Here is a 14,265-nt window from a genome sequence, read left to right as displayed (position 1 = left end):
GGACAGAAAAGGGGAATCCATAATGATTTGCTCCGGGAAGGACAAAGCCAAGGGCAACTAGGCCTGGACTGAGTCGGAAGATCCTGCCCCCAATCCCAATCAGGCTGACTCACTTCTGTAAGCCAGTGCTCAGTGCAGCCCACCACCTCCACACTCAGCCTGGGCTGCTTAAAAGACCTTTGGTTGCTCAGAGGGAGTTTCTCATGGAAAAGCCCTGTTTCCAGAGAAAATGAACTCTAGCAGGGCTTCATCTAGAAGCTCAACAAGGGTCATTGGGGGCAGGACAATGGTGGGCATGGCAGGTCCTGTCCTCTCCCCACAAAGCCACTAGCTGACAGAACCATTCCCATATGATATAGCCCTTTCAGGGCAGATCCACCCCACTCTCATCAGCCTACCCTAGGGCAAAGCCTCAGAGGACACCCCCAGGGTTCTGAAGCAACAACACCATGGGCTCAGCTCTTGGGGCCCCTTGCTATGTCCCCTCAAGATGCCTGTCCTATCCCATGTGGCTCGAACAAGGGGTTTGAGTACAAAGCTGAGCTGAAGCACCACAAAGGGACACCTCCTGGCAGGGCCTTTTGGGCCCAACACAGCCTCCCAGCCCTGCTTCTTCTGGACTGACACAGGCAGTCAGCTGATCTGGGCCTTGGAGCATGGAGCAGCCCTGGGGAGGAAAAGAATGAACCAATGTATCTACACAATGGAAAGATTTCATTCTTTTTTTTTGTTTTTTTGTTTTTTTGTTTTGTTTTTGGGTCACACCCGGCAGTGCTCAGGGGTTACTCCTGGCTGTCTGCTCAGAAATAGCTCTTGGCAGGCATGGGGGACCATATGGGACACCGGGATTCGAACCAACTACCTTTGGTCCTGGATCGGCTGCTTGCAAGGCAAACACCGCTGTGCTATCTCTCCGGGCCCTCATTCTTTTTTTAATATAATTTTTATTTAAGTAACATGATTATAGTTGGGTTACAGTCACAAACAGAACACCCCCCTTCACCAGTGTAACATTCCCCCCTCCTAATGCCCCCTCCTCCTTCCCATCCCCTACCTATATTCAAAACAGGCATTCTACTACAGTTTTTTGTTTTTGAGTTCAGTAAATTGCTTTTTTTTCCTTACAGGATAAGGGTTAAAAAAAATAGTAAAGATGTGACAGTGGCAATCGCCGTTGTTTGCATAGGCCCAAAAAGTATGGGGAAAATGGAAAAAATCCTTGGCCTGATTACAAGAAGGCCTCACCCCTGAAGTTTACTGGCATAAGACCGACTCTGGGCTCCAGGCATTCCAGTCTGTCCAACACGAGTCATTCTCTGTGGTCCTGGTGAAACTTTTTCACACTTTAGCTGTTGTTGGTATCAGGTTCCTATATTTAAAGATTCTGGATTCTATGCATTTTTTTCATCGAAGTCAGGCTGATGTGGAGCATCCTCTGTTTCAGAACACCATTAGATGTGGAGCTATCTGCCCTGCAAGCAGGCTGTTGCTGAGTCATCTGGGTGTTGAGAGAACTCTTTGGAGTAAGTCAATGCCAAAGCAGTGGTAGGTCTTCCCTGGTAGAGGTTTGGATCCTGGTAATGTTATAGACAATTGTGGTTGTTTCCATAGATGGTATTCATTGTTCAGGGGTGTATGGAAAATGCCCATTCTTCTGAGGCCTATTCCAAATCAATTATGCCAATGTTCAGGGTATAAGGCCTAACTGCATTACCAAATTTGTGTTCCCATCTCTATTAGATAAAACTTGTTTGCATATGTATTATTATCTCATTATAATGTGTCTATGCAAAAGAGAAACAATGCCACAAGATATTGTTGGTGCATCTGGGGGCCGACGAATAAAGTCCAACATTCCCCATAACTTGGTTCAAACATGAATTCTATACAGAGATACTCTTCTACCAGTATTGCTTATAAAACAGAACTCAAAGGGGGAAAAGCAAACAAATAATCAAATAAAGAAAACCAGTGGACAAAATTGTCACTATATAAGAGGATATTCAAAAAGAGTTATAGATGTGAAGGGAATACATCTGAGATATACAAAGGAGATACACGTGTCCCTTTTATGTTTTAGAAATAGTCAAGAGGGAGGGTGTTGTTTCCGAGACACCACTTTGGTCTGTGATTTGGCCAAATGAAGAGCACATGGAGCCATGCCATCCCTGTGTTTCTGACTCCCCGAGAGGCATTTGCTTCTAATTGCTGGAAGCCAGAAGTTCACCAGTCCCTTCCCCACCCATTGGGGACTGGGAGGAAGGAGAGAAAAGGCTGTGGGGGGCAGCCGAGATTGCATCTTCCCCTAAGCTTGGCCAAAAGCCTACCGCAAGAAGCCATGTTGCCTGCTGAAGCTTCCGACTCCCCAAGAGGCATTTGCTTCCTAATTGCTGGAAGCCGGAAATTTAACAGTCCCCTCCTCACCCCCTGCAGGAACAGGGAGGCCTGGGGTCTCCTTTAAACTGCTCCTCGCTAGAACACACTTACTGGGAATCAAGATTTCATTCTTATAGAATCACCCCAGTTTACTACCGAGAAAGCAACACTTAAGAGTGCAGACACTGCCAGCCCCACAACTCAAGGTCCAAGAAGCTAGTTCTCCAGCTCTGAGCTTCTGGCCTTCAGCGCCTTGGCCTTCAGAGTCTGCACGTCCTTCTTGGCACCGTGCTGCTTCTCATAGTCCAGGTAATGCTTGAAGAAGAATTTCATTCTCTTGGGGGGCCAGGCTCAGGTAGGTGAAAGACCCGCTTGAGGAAGTCTCTGTGGGAAAGAGGCAGTGGCGTTGGCCTCGCAACACCCACATGGTGAAGGGTCTGGTGCCAGACCCTCCTGTGGCCACTTCTAATTATGCCAGCATCCATCAAAGATAGCATCAAGGGGCAGAGAGGTGGTGTAGTGGTGAGGCACTTGCCAGTAACCACAGGCCCCAGTTCTTGTGATCACCATAGGGTCCTGCTAAGCCAACTGGCCCCAAATAATAACAAAATATGACTTTAACCATCATCACTGTGGAGGGGGGTATCAGGAAATGGGAAATAATACAGGGTTCAATTTCTGACACTACGTGATCCCCTGAACATTTCTAGGGGTGTCCCTAGAGGTCCCTGGAACTATTGATTTTTCCGATTGGCTGATGATCACTGGTGAGGCCCACAGACCACCTGAGCACCCCCTGAGTAGACCACAGAATACAAATAAAAAATAAAAAGAGCAGAGAACATCATGTCCCTGGGGGAAGAGAGATGTGAACATACTCCCCAGACACCAAACCCATGATGTTAGAGGAGAGTCAGGACAGTTCTGGGATGGGATATAGGCTTAGGGAGCACCCGGAACAAAAGCCTTGTCTGAAGCCAGTGCCAGCCAGCTCCTCCTCCTTCCAGCGTGTGAGGACTAGGGGACACCTGGGAGATGAGGCCTGTGGCTGTTTTCTAAGATGAGCACAAGACACGGGTTGCAAAACATCAAGAGAAACTCCCAGACCAGGGCTCCCCAACACAGAACAGAAGCCAGCCCCAAGGCAAAGAAGGAAAGTTGGGAAAGCAGATGGCAGGAACCTGGGGTCATGTCCAAGCAGATTTTCAAGAGAAGAGAAAGGGGGTGAGGATAGATTTGGGGAGAGGGATAGGAACAGAGCCAGCCCTACAGGGCCAAAGCCCCAGCCCTCTGAACTCTGAAAATGGGCCCCAGTGTGTGTGCCCCACTTACCGGACTTCCTTCTGGCTACTGTGCTTGATGGTCATGTCGATGTATACAGACCAGATGTCTATGTGCTTCGGATACATGCTCAGCATATTCTCGGGCATGGCCTTGGCACGCTCCGGATCTCCCAGCTGGAACTCAAACTGAGAAAACTTGATAATCACATCTATATCTACAGGGAGAGGATGGATGCTCAGACATGGTAAACAGAGAGGTGTCCCCACCCCCATGCCACTCAGGCAATGGTTACAACCATGAAGAGATGATGACTGAAGCAAGGGCTCTGTCCCCCTCATGACACTGCCCCTCACAGGAGAGAAAAACCCCAATCCGGGCCCAGATGGCACCGAAGGGGCAGGAGGTGGGCAACTGCACTCATGGTCCTTGGCAGGCAGGCACTCGAGGGCCCGCTGCATGGTGTGGTAGCTGGTGTCAGCCTGGCCCCCACCCCCTCGCAGCAGGAAGCCACCATACTGGATCCAGATAGCTTTCTCCTGCCAGAAACGCTTCAGTATCTGGTTGTACAGATCACCAGCTTCCTGAATGTCAGGAGGCAAGGGAGAGTTATTCAGAGAAGGGATGGGATAGGTGGGCAGCTCATTAGAAACTAGGCTGAGGCCTCCACACAGAGCAGTTGCAGGAAGCCCTCCAGGACTGCGCTTCCCTGCTGACCCACACCTGCTAGCAGCTCCATGACCAGAGGAGCTGACCATGGAGTTGGCTCAAAGGGCTAAGCACAGGCTCTGCATGCAGGAGCCTGAGTTTCTTTCTTTTTTTTTTTTTTTTTTGGCCACACCCGGCAGTGCTCTGGGGTTCCTCCTGGCTGTCTGCTCAGAAATAGCTCCTGGCAGGCACTGGGGACCATATGGGACACCGGGATTCGAACCAACCACCTTTGGTCCTGGATCGGCTGATTGCAAGGCAAACACCGCTGTGCTATCTCTCCGGGCCCAGGAGCCTGAGTTTCATTCCAGCAACTGAGCACTGTGAGGTGGATTCAACTCTCCATGTACCCTCAAAAAACAGATGAGAGAAAAAGGGGGATTTTGGGTTGAGTATGCCTAGAGTCGGAAGTGCCTCCATTTTCCCCACTTCTCTCAGGATTCCCAAGCAGAGGTAGAGAAACAGCTACTTCCCTGGAGAGAATGATTGAGCAGGGCCTGGGTGCAGACCACCTGAAATTTTTTTGGACTTGGTGTAGATATGGGCCAGGTGGAAGAAGACCTTGAGAGGCTTGTTGTAGCCCCCGGGGAGCCATATATGTTCTCCAGGTTCAGCAAAGACACCCACATGTTCAGCTCCTCCTGCTCCTCCTTGGGGAACACTCAGCACCTGAGTGCCTAGATGACTCTCAGCCCCCAGCACCTGCCCCCTTGGCCCCCAGCCCCAGTGCAGCTCATGGGCAGCAGAAATCAGGACACCACTGGTAAGGGAAGAATGTCCATCCCAGGAAGAAAGTCAACTCAGCACCCAGGTCCCAGCTGGAAGCAGCTACCTACACTCTGGCTTCTTGTTGCCCCATTTGTGGGATCCTGTTTACTTCTTTGTTGGTTATTTGTGTATCCTCAAAGAGCTCCCAGAATGAGAAATTGATTCCCATCCCCTTGTTCCCTTTTGGGGGGAGATTTTGGTAATATTTATCTGCAGCAAATAATCCACACAGACAGGAGGGTTAAGTGGTAAAAGGTTAGGTGAAGAGAGTTCTTTGTCAGCCTGCTGCAAGCTCCAAAAAACACCTGGAGCCAGCCAGCAAACTCTCCAAAAGACCCCGAACACCTCACTCCCAAACTATTTATTTGGCTCTCAACAGCGCCCCCACCTGGAAGGTCAAGGTGGGACAACAGGCAAAGAATAATCTTATTCTTATCTTATTCCTAGATAATCTTAATCTTATTGTTTTCATATACAACAGCTTCTCACTAGACCAAGAGCTACACAAAGGTGCCCTCTCTGGTCACAAGCTCTTGGAGCATTACTCCCTGCCTGGGGACTAGCCACAGCAGCTGCACCCTGGCATGTTCTCTCCTGCTCCCAGCAGGTGATCACTCTGCAATGTGACCCTCAGTGAAGGGAAACATCGGCAAGACTCTGGAGATGCTCAAAAGGCTGGACCACAGGCTCTGCATGTTGGGGAGCAGTCCCCAGGCACTAAGCACTGCTGAGTGTGGCCCCAGGACCTCTGTGTCTATACATGTGTGTGCACATGTACGTGAACAAATCCAGCCCCGAGCCCTGGGAGGCCATGGCCCTGCAGCAGCGGTTGTACCGAACAGGGACCCCGGCTGCTGCCCTCCCTAAATGAAGGCCTGAAGGAAATGGTCTTGAGCGCCCTCTCGGCCAAGGCCCAGGCCTTTTTGATCTCCATGGCCTGCAGGTAGAAGACCATGCACTGCACTCACAGAATGGAGCTTTTCAGGGAGTTGAGCATGAAGCAGTCAAAATCGTCCATGGACTCAGGCTGCCAGCCCAGGTCCATCAGTGCCTTCTCAATGCATGCCAGCTCCTTCTCTGCTTTCTACTTCTCCAGTACCCACTCCTTCCTGCTTTTCTTCTTCAGGGAGAGGGAGAGTGAGGTGCTGGCTTCTCCATGGGGACCTCCACCCCATTTCTACCCCCTAGGAACAACTCCCAGAGCACTGAAGCATCCCCATTAATATGACACCAGGGTCTGTTGCGGCCATGAGTCCTCCTAGCTGTCTGAGCTCTCTGCTCAGGGCAGCAAGGCTGGGGTCAGTGAGTCCAGCCCCACGTCCCACATGAAGCCAGTAGCCAGCTGCAGCCAGGGCACCTCTGCAGGCCAGGCTGACTCCTCCTGCAGGTATCAAAAGCATGAGAGGGAAACTGGGCTTGCCAAGTGAGTCCCCTGCTAGCCCACAGGGCCTCCCACCAGGACCAGGCCAGAACCGAGTTCTTTGGGAATTTCACAGTAACAGACACAAAGCTTCTACACGAGCAAGATTCAAAATGATGTGCACAACAATACACACACACACACACACACACACACACACACACTATCTCTCAATACACAACCACGTATACACAGCAAACACAGACACATTCACACATAAATGCTCACACATTCATGCAATACAAACACACTCACTCACTCACAGTCACACCCAGTGCTCATGTCAATAGTGATGTCAGGGGTCACAGACTCAGAAAGGCTCAGCCTCCCTCTGGTTCCTTCCTTTGCCTTCTCCAGGCAAAATGTGAGGTCCCTGTGCTCAAGGAGTGAGTGAAAGCAGAGGAAGTAGCAGCCCCAACCCACCAGGGCCCCAGTGACTTCCAAGGTCCCTCTTGTCCCCCACATCATCTCCTGGCCCCACTCTCCTTATCTTGGGCAGTGTGCTCCTTTCTCCTGCCTCACCATTGCATTCCCAGTAGTAAACTTCCACACCACTGAATTCCTCCTCAGACAGAGAGGATTTCTTCTGCTTCAACTCCACTTCCTGAGAAGGTGGGAACCAATTAGTGAGTTTCAGGAGCCGAACCCTCCAGCATTTTAGGCAGGAGGAGGTCAAGGCTGTTGACTGGCTTGGGTGACCTTGCTTTGGGAGCCAAAACCAGCTGTTCTGGGGACCTTGTGGTTCTGGGGGTTGAACCCAGGGTCCCTGCATGCACAGCTAGTGCTCTGCTCCTTTAAGTCCTCTCTCTGGCTTCCCCCATTGTTGGCTTTTCTAGTTTGTTTCTGTGCTACAGCTTGCAGTCCCGAGGGGGTGGGGGTGGGGGGGAACTCCTGGCTCTGCATTGATAGATTACTCCTGTGAACTCAGGGGACCTTATAGGATGCTGAGGATCAAACCCTGGGTAAACTGAGTGCAAGCAAGCACTCTACCTGCTATAATATCACTCTGGCCCCTCCATCCTACATTTGGGACTTTAGAGATTAATACATCTACTTCATTAATTTTAATGACAAACCAAAACATTCCCCTTCACTACCGTGCAAACCACTGCTTATAATCTGCTTGTAGTCCACTTGTCTGGGAGGCCCAAGTTCTGATTTGACTCAAGGTGAAAGAGCAGCAGTGCAGCAGAACATCAGCACCTCAGATGGCTGGTTCCCTGCCACACCCGCCAGGAACCTCCATTGGGGTAGCTTTCTTCATACTTATGTCCTTATGAAGATTGTGTTCAAAATTCATTTAGTTAAAAATAAACACTAGAGTGGAATGAAAGCATAGCTGGGAGGAAAGGCATTGGTCTCACCTGGTTTTGATATCCAGCATCCCCTATGGTGCCCTGAGCATAGAGCCAAAAGTAAATAACAATGGGTGAGATCCACAAACAAAAATTAAAAGTAAAAATTAGTATTGAGCTTTTTCTAAGTGCCAACTCATAGAAGCCTGCAGCAAATGACAACCAGTACCCACAGGACTACAAGTTAATACTTCCCTTTAATTAAAAGCTGGGTGCTGCCTCGGTCCTGCCCTCCAAGGAAGGCACTTGCTGCCCTGTGGGTCCAGGCACCACTGCATCTTCTCCAAATGCACCTTCTGCTCCTGCAGCTTTTTCCTTTTCCGAGTTTCCTGCTTCATGTCTCTTCCACTTTGCTCCATCTCTGGTGCCCTGGGAAGGGGCAGGTCTGAGGTAGCAGGGAACATGTCGGGCTTCCCAGTATCACAGGGGAGGAAGGACAGTCTGGTAGTTCAGGCTAGGCAGGTAGACAAGAAGTCAGCGAGGCGGCATCCGGGCTCCAAACCAAGCAGTACAGGCAATCCCCAGCCTGGAACCACTCAGTTCAGGAACAGTCAGCCACTTTGGCAGCTTAGCCTTTGGGAGGGCCCCTCACCACCACCCCCAAACAGGTGAAAAACCTCCACACTTGATGTTAGGAGCCAAGGGAGAAGCACTGGCCAAATGGGTCTTTGTTTGCCTAAACCTGATAAATCTGGTGTTTGCCCCACCTAAGCTGTTCTGTCTGTCCATCCACCTGCTAGCAGCCTCCCAAGGAAGGGGGAATAAGGGCAAGACCACCACTGACTTTGGGATCCTGGCTGTGAGCAGCTTCCCGTCTGGAAGATATTTCTTGTAAAGTTCTGCATGGGACGAGCTGTACTGAGAGGTGTGCGGGTGCTGGGAGACCTGTGGGTGTTGCGCCAAACCCACCATGAAAGGCCCAAGGCTGACAGGAGAGAGACAAGAGTCCTGAGGCCATCAAAACAACAGCTCTGGGGCTGAAGAGATAGCATGGAGGTAGAGCGTTTGCCTTGCATGCAGAAGGACATTGGTTCGAATCCCAGCATCCCATATGGTCCCCTGAGCCTACCAAGAGTGATTTCTGAGCAAAGAGCCAGGAGTAACCCCTGAGTACTGCCGGGTATGACCCAAAAACATTCTGATGCCTACAAGAAATACATCTATGCGGGGTCCTGAAGCCCCCCAGGGGGGCCCGGCCAGCAGGAATTAGCTGGGAAGACTTCTCAGACAACCGCACTCCTATTTTGCTAGGTAGAAGAACAACCACACCTGTAAAAATCTGAGAGAGGTTAATAATAAAGACCCAAGGCAGCGTCTCACTGTTCAAGGGCAACTTTATTTGGCTACAGCTCCTTCTTATATAGAGAAGGAGAAGGGGGCAGTACAAGGGTGATGTCAATCACACTTTTGGCATGAAAATTACTTCATTATTCCAAATAAGGCAAGTGGGCAATACTTCTTGCAGTATCCATGGAAATTTCTAGTGACCTTCCAGCTGCATTCCTAATTGCTTGACTATCAGGAGGTGGTGCAAGATGTGCTTGCCTCAGTGATCTTGAACAGACAATGTAGCATATACACAATAATGAATGTCTTGTAAACTCAGGGATATGGTTAAAGGAGTAAGGCCTCTTTTCTGGGAATGGTACTGGGCTGTGTTGCTCTCCTCCGGGCTAAAAGATTAATTATACTTTGCAGCTGCATTTTCCTTTCTCTTTGGCCCAAGAACTTACAGCAAGACTGCATGTAGCCTTTAGGTGAAAGGCTGGATTATGGCAGAAAGAATAGCAAAATGGCCTCAAACAAGTCAGTCCCCAACATCTCCCCCTTTCTCTTCTAATAAAAGAAGGAAAGTCGTGAGCGGGTGGAAGAACCGTGTCTTAGGCTACAAGGTTTGACCAGGTCGGACACGGCCAAAGCCGCATTTAAAAGGTGGCTACAAGCGCCGTGGGTGTGCACAGAGATCCGAATTATGTGTTGTAGCCTTTTAGGGCCGTGTCCTAACTGGGACCTTGCTAATCCCGTCGTAGGTATCTCCACAGCCGAGAGCACAAGTACCGGAGCGAGCTCCGTTTGTTAGCTATGCGCTCTATCTCCTGAAAACTTAGTGGCTGGAAGGGCGGCTTGGTGACAATAGCCAAGTTTTCACAGGAGTCACGTTGGGTTAACTGTTGGTAGTGAACTTGAACAGAGGTTTTTGCCGTCTCATTTACTTGGTTTTTAACAAGGGCAGTAAGTTTGCGGAAAGCCCATGGGTCAAAGGAAAGGAGCAGCATGAGGCTAATAAGAGGGCCCAAAATAGTGGACAGTAATGTATGTATCCAAGGAGAAGAGAAAAACCAACCCTGTTACCAACCTTGTTTTTCATCGAAATGTTTTTGGAAGTCATTTATACCGTCACCAATGTGTTGAACGCTATTCCTAACTAATCCAGGTTTATCTTTGAAAATACAACATTGTTCCTTAAGGGCTACACAGACTCCCCCCTCTTACATAAGGGCAAAATATAAAGTACGACGATTTTGAAGAACTACATCAGCAAGGGAACTAACAGTATCGTAGGGGTTGAGGAGAGAAGCTAAGCTAACAGTGTTCATAATATGGGTTTGTGAGGGCTAGAGCAGAGGCATTTATAAGATTTAAAATAACTTGAGAGGAGGAGGATGGGCCAGAAGGCAGAGTTCGTAGCTCACAACCTGCACAACAGTGAGTTAATGACGCTGAGGCTGAACTTTCCAGAGAAGAAGTTCAGAGTCAGTGGTGTAGATAGGAGGTTCAAACGTTGTGATGCTTTCATAAAACGGCGAAACCGGTGAATTGCAGATTCAACAGTGTTCATAGCTGGTGTTGGAGAGCGCTTGGGCAGAGGCATTGACCATTTGCAGGATGAGGTTCAAGGTGGAAACCGGACCAACAGGTTTGATGGTTATTTTAGGCATTAACAAAGCTAAAACATAATAATCATGATAAGCAAGAAACATTTCAGTAACAATATGGGGAGAAAATGCAGTGGAGTAAACAAAATAAGTGGAGTTGGGGGCTTCAATGAAGATGGAAGAGTTGTTAACAATAATGGTTTGATTGCAAATGTGTGATTGTTGAACAGGCGGGCACATATATGGTTCGAGTAAGCAAAGTTCCACGACCGTGACTTGTTTGCAATGGAGGTTGTTGGTGGCAATGGTGGGCATTTAAGGCAGCTAGGCAGAGTGCTCAATTCAGCATTGTCAAAGGTGGAGTTAGTTAGAAACAGGTTTGCAGGAATGGCGTCTAGCAGGAGGTTTATAAGAAAACAGCTTGGCAGAAGGCAAAATGGTTACTTCATATAAAAATTAAGAATTTGCAGAAAACATTAGCAATTTACATTACACTAGTTATTTTTGAATACCACGGGAATGCTATTTGACCTCTGTTAGACTTTGGCATAAAAGAAAATTTATAATTAACAATTGCTAATTAAAAAAAATTTTTTTAAACTGAATATAAAGGATTTTTCTTAAACTTCTAGTTATTATGTTAAAGCTGGATGCTATTTTTTAGCCATAAATACATATTCTATAGGCTTGAACTTACACATAGCAGGAAAGCCAGGTGACTGCAAAGTCCAGAAATTCTCCAGGGAAAAGTTATCCCCGATGGCCATTGAGAAATCTGGGGTTTGCCATTCTCCACACCCTCCGCCATGTTCTTAGAAGGACAAAGCTAGCTTAATACATAATTTTTAACACATGATTTTTAGTTGTAAGATGCCAGTCTGTGAACTGACCAGACTGAACCAGGTTGAAAAAATTAATTGAAATTTAAAAAATGGATAAGGCTTTAAAAATTGTATTATTATAAAATGTAGAGATAACAAATAAACAGACAAAACAAAACAACACTAAACACAACATTTTACACTTGTGGCCACTTTCATTCATCACAACAGACACATAAACAGACAAAAGGATTGATTTAAGACTTATTTATAAAAAAATTGACAAGCGCTTTTAAATATTTAGCTAGCATGTTTGTGAGAAGAAAAAAAATTTTGTAGAAAAACTTTTTTAGTTTTGAGAAGTACTTAATGTAGATGGAGTGGAACTTTGCTGAAAATAAATTTTAAGGTTTAGATTTAACACAAAACATTTTTAAAACAATTTTAATTTGAAGTTTAAAACATTAAGTAAAATGGTTAATGAGCACTGTAGAAGGAGTCTTCACTCTGAAGTATGAAATCATTTGCTGTAAATGAATAGGTTTTATTTAAATTGGTTTTGCAGTAGAACAGTAAGACAGCTGCAATAAAGTGTTAAAATTTTTATGATTAAACACAATAGCATGAACTATGATTATTAAAGGTATAAAAACTGATTTTAAAAAACAAACAACTGTTTTTACTATGAAGACTTTAAGTGAATAATTTGTAAAAAATATTATATACTAAATTAAGTAAATGCTTAGATTATTACAAAATATAGTTAAAGACATTTGATGCATTTACACACTTAGAACTTAAGACTAAAATTGTATTTAATACTAGTTAATTTGCTTATAAAGTTTAGTTACTTTTATATATTACTTATAAAATTATATATAATATATTTTTCATTTATATTATTTTTTCACTGCGACACAAATATACAGATTTGTATAATGTGCTGATATTTTGAATGCACTTAAAATAATAGTTTTTTCAATGCAGAAATAAAGAACAACCATTGCTGTAGCACAAAGTTAAAACTAAGGGTACTATAAAGCATACTTAGGTGTTTACTGTGCATTAAATTAACTATATTGTTTAAAAAGGCTAACCACATTATTTTTCACATAATTTTGTAAATACTTTAAAAATTAAAATAAAACTTTTAATAGAAATATAAGATTTAAATTTAACACTTTTGTGTTCGTTTGGATTTTAAAACACAAAGAAGTTTTTCTTTTACCAACATTTTGTTATCTGTAAAGTGACAGAATTATGACCTTGCTTTAAAATTTTCTGAGAGGCATGAAAAAAAATTTATTGCCTTTATCTTTCTGTTGCTTTTTAATGTTTTAATAATTACTTTACACTACTTAATGCACTAAACCTAATAACACATATTTGACGAAGTGTAGGGCTGACAAGGTGAAGCAGAGTTTTTCACTGATAACTTGGGGAGGGGCTAGCACAGTTAACAGCAGGAAGGTTAGAGGCAAATTATTTACAGTTAGCAGGGTGTAATGATATATAGGAAAAAAAAAAGCAATCTTTTAAGATTAATTACTAATTTATTGGAATTAGAGGGAATGGCAACTGAAGAGGGGAGTCTGGGTTGCAAAAGCACCATGGGGATCATGGTTTTATTAATTGATTTGAGAATATGCAAGAGATGCCACTTTTCAGATTTCTTTTGAATAACAAAGATTGGGTATTTCAAGGTGAATTGGAAGGCTTAAAGTGGGAGTGGCAGGGTTTGAGCTGGCTGTTTTCCAAGGCTGGCAGGAAAGAGGCTGAAGGAGGCTGAGGGCTGGTTTGAGCAAAGTAAAGGGTACATTAGGCTCAGAAGTTTTAACAGCAAAGTGTAGATATCGCAAGGTTTTATGGCTTAGCAGATGATACTTTGTAATTATCCTGCTTACTGTGCCCTTAGAATTTTTTGTAGGCACTGCAGCAGTTTCTGTTTTATGGCACTTAGCCTGACTTTTATTAGTTTGTTCCTTTGAATTCTCAAGAGGGGGGGCTTGGCCGTGGAATTCAGTGGGCAGAGGACAGACAACTATAGATTTAGGAGGGGGGGGAAACGCCTGAAGGGCAGAAATCTGTGAATTAAGAGAAGCAGCCTGTTTTTGAAGGCTTAAGATTTGTTTAAGATTTTCAATTTGGCCAAGTAGTTTCATATCTATAGCTTTAAGAGGGGGAGCGGTGAGAGGAGGGAATCTGCCATGGTTAGGGACTGAGCGTTCTCCGCGGTGGAGGCTGCTGAGCAGGCGGGGGAAGACTTTCTCCATTAGGGAGAAAGACAGGAAAGGTAGCGCTGGTTTTTGAGCCAAGAGCATTATCAAGTTTGTTAGAGAGGTGAGAGACCATGGATGTAATTGTGGTGAGTTGGGAACTCAAGTCAGAAAAATGGGGGGGGGGGGGGGGGAAAGCAGCAACAGTTTGTTGCCGGTGTGGGGGAGCTGCTGGAATGCCGGCTCTGGGGAGCGACTTCCAGGCGCAGAGGGCAGCAAGAGCCATGTTGGCAAGCTGGGACCTGGAAAGTGTGTGCTGTACCTTTAAGGTATGAAAAGAGGCGAGGCCAGCTATACGAGCTTAGAGATCAGAATTCCTGCCTGTCTGCAAGGGCTTTGCAGCGGAAAAAAAAGTTAACTTCCCAAGAGACAAAGAGTTCAGCT

The 14,265-nt window shown here is 46.1% G+C and overlaps 1 protein-coding gene, 1 non-coding gene and 1 pseudogene across 2 annotated transcripts in view; 1 reads left to right on the top strand and 2 right to left on the bottom strand.

Annotated features, from left to right (window-relative positions):
• The window catches only part of ATP5MK (ATP synthase membrane subunit k), a 259,560-nt gene that overhangs the window by 125,261 nt on the left and 120,034 nt on the right, over positions 1–14,265 (top strand). The window lies entirely within an intron of this gene.
• Positions 2,593–8,312, bottom strand: LOC126033436 (protein RRP5 homolog; annotated as a pseudogene).
• Positions 12,542–12,671, bottom strand: LOC125995556 (small nucleolar RNA SNORA22). The gene has a single exon (XR_007491057.1). It is a non-coding gene; the product is annotated as a small nucleolar RNA SNORA22 (small nucleolar RNA).

The sequence above is a fragment of the Suncus etruscus genome, chromosome 17 (genome assembly GCF_024139225.1).
Source record: "Suncus etruscus isolate mSunEtr1 chromosome 17, mSunEtr1.pri.cur, whole genome shotgun sequence".
Taxonomy (NCBI): Eukaryota; Metazoa; Chordata; class Mammalia; order Eulipotyphla; family Soricidae; genus Suncus; species Suncus etruscus.
Note: the sequence above shows the minus strand (reverse complement) of the source record. Positions and strands in the feature narration are given on the sequence as shown.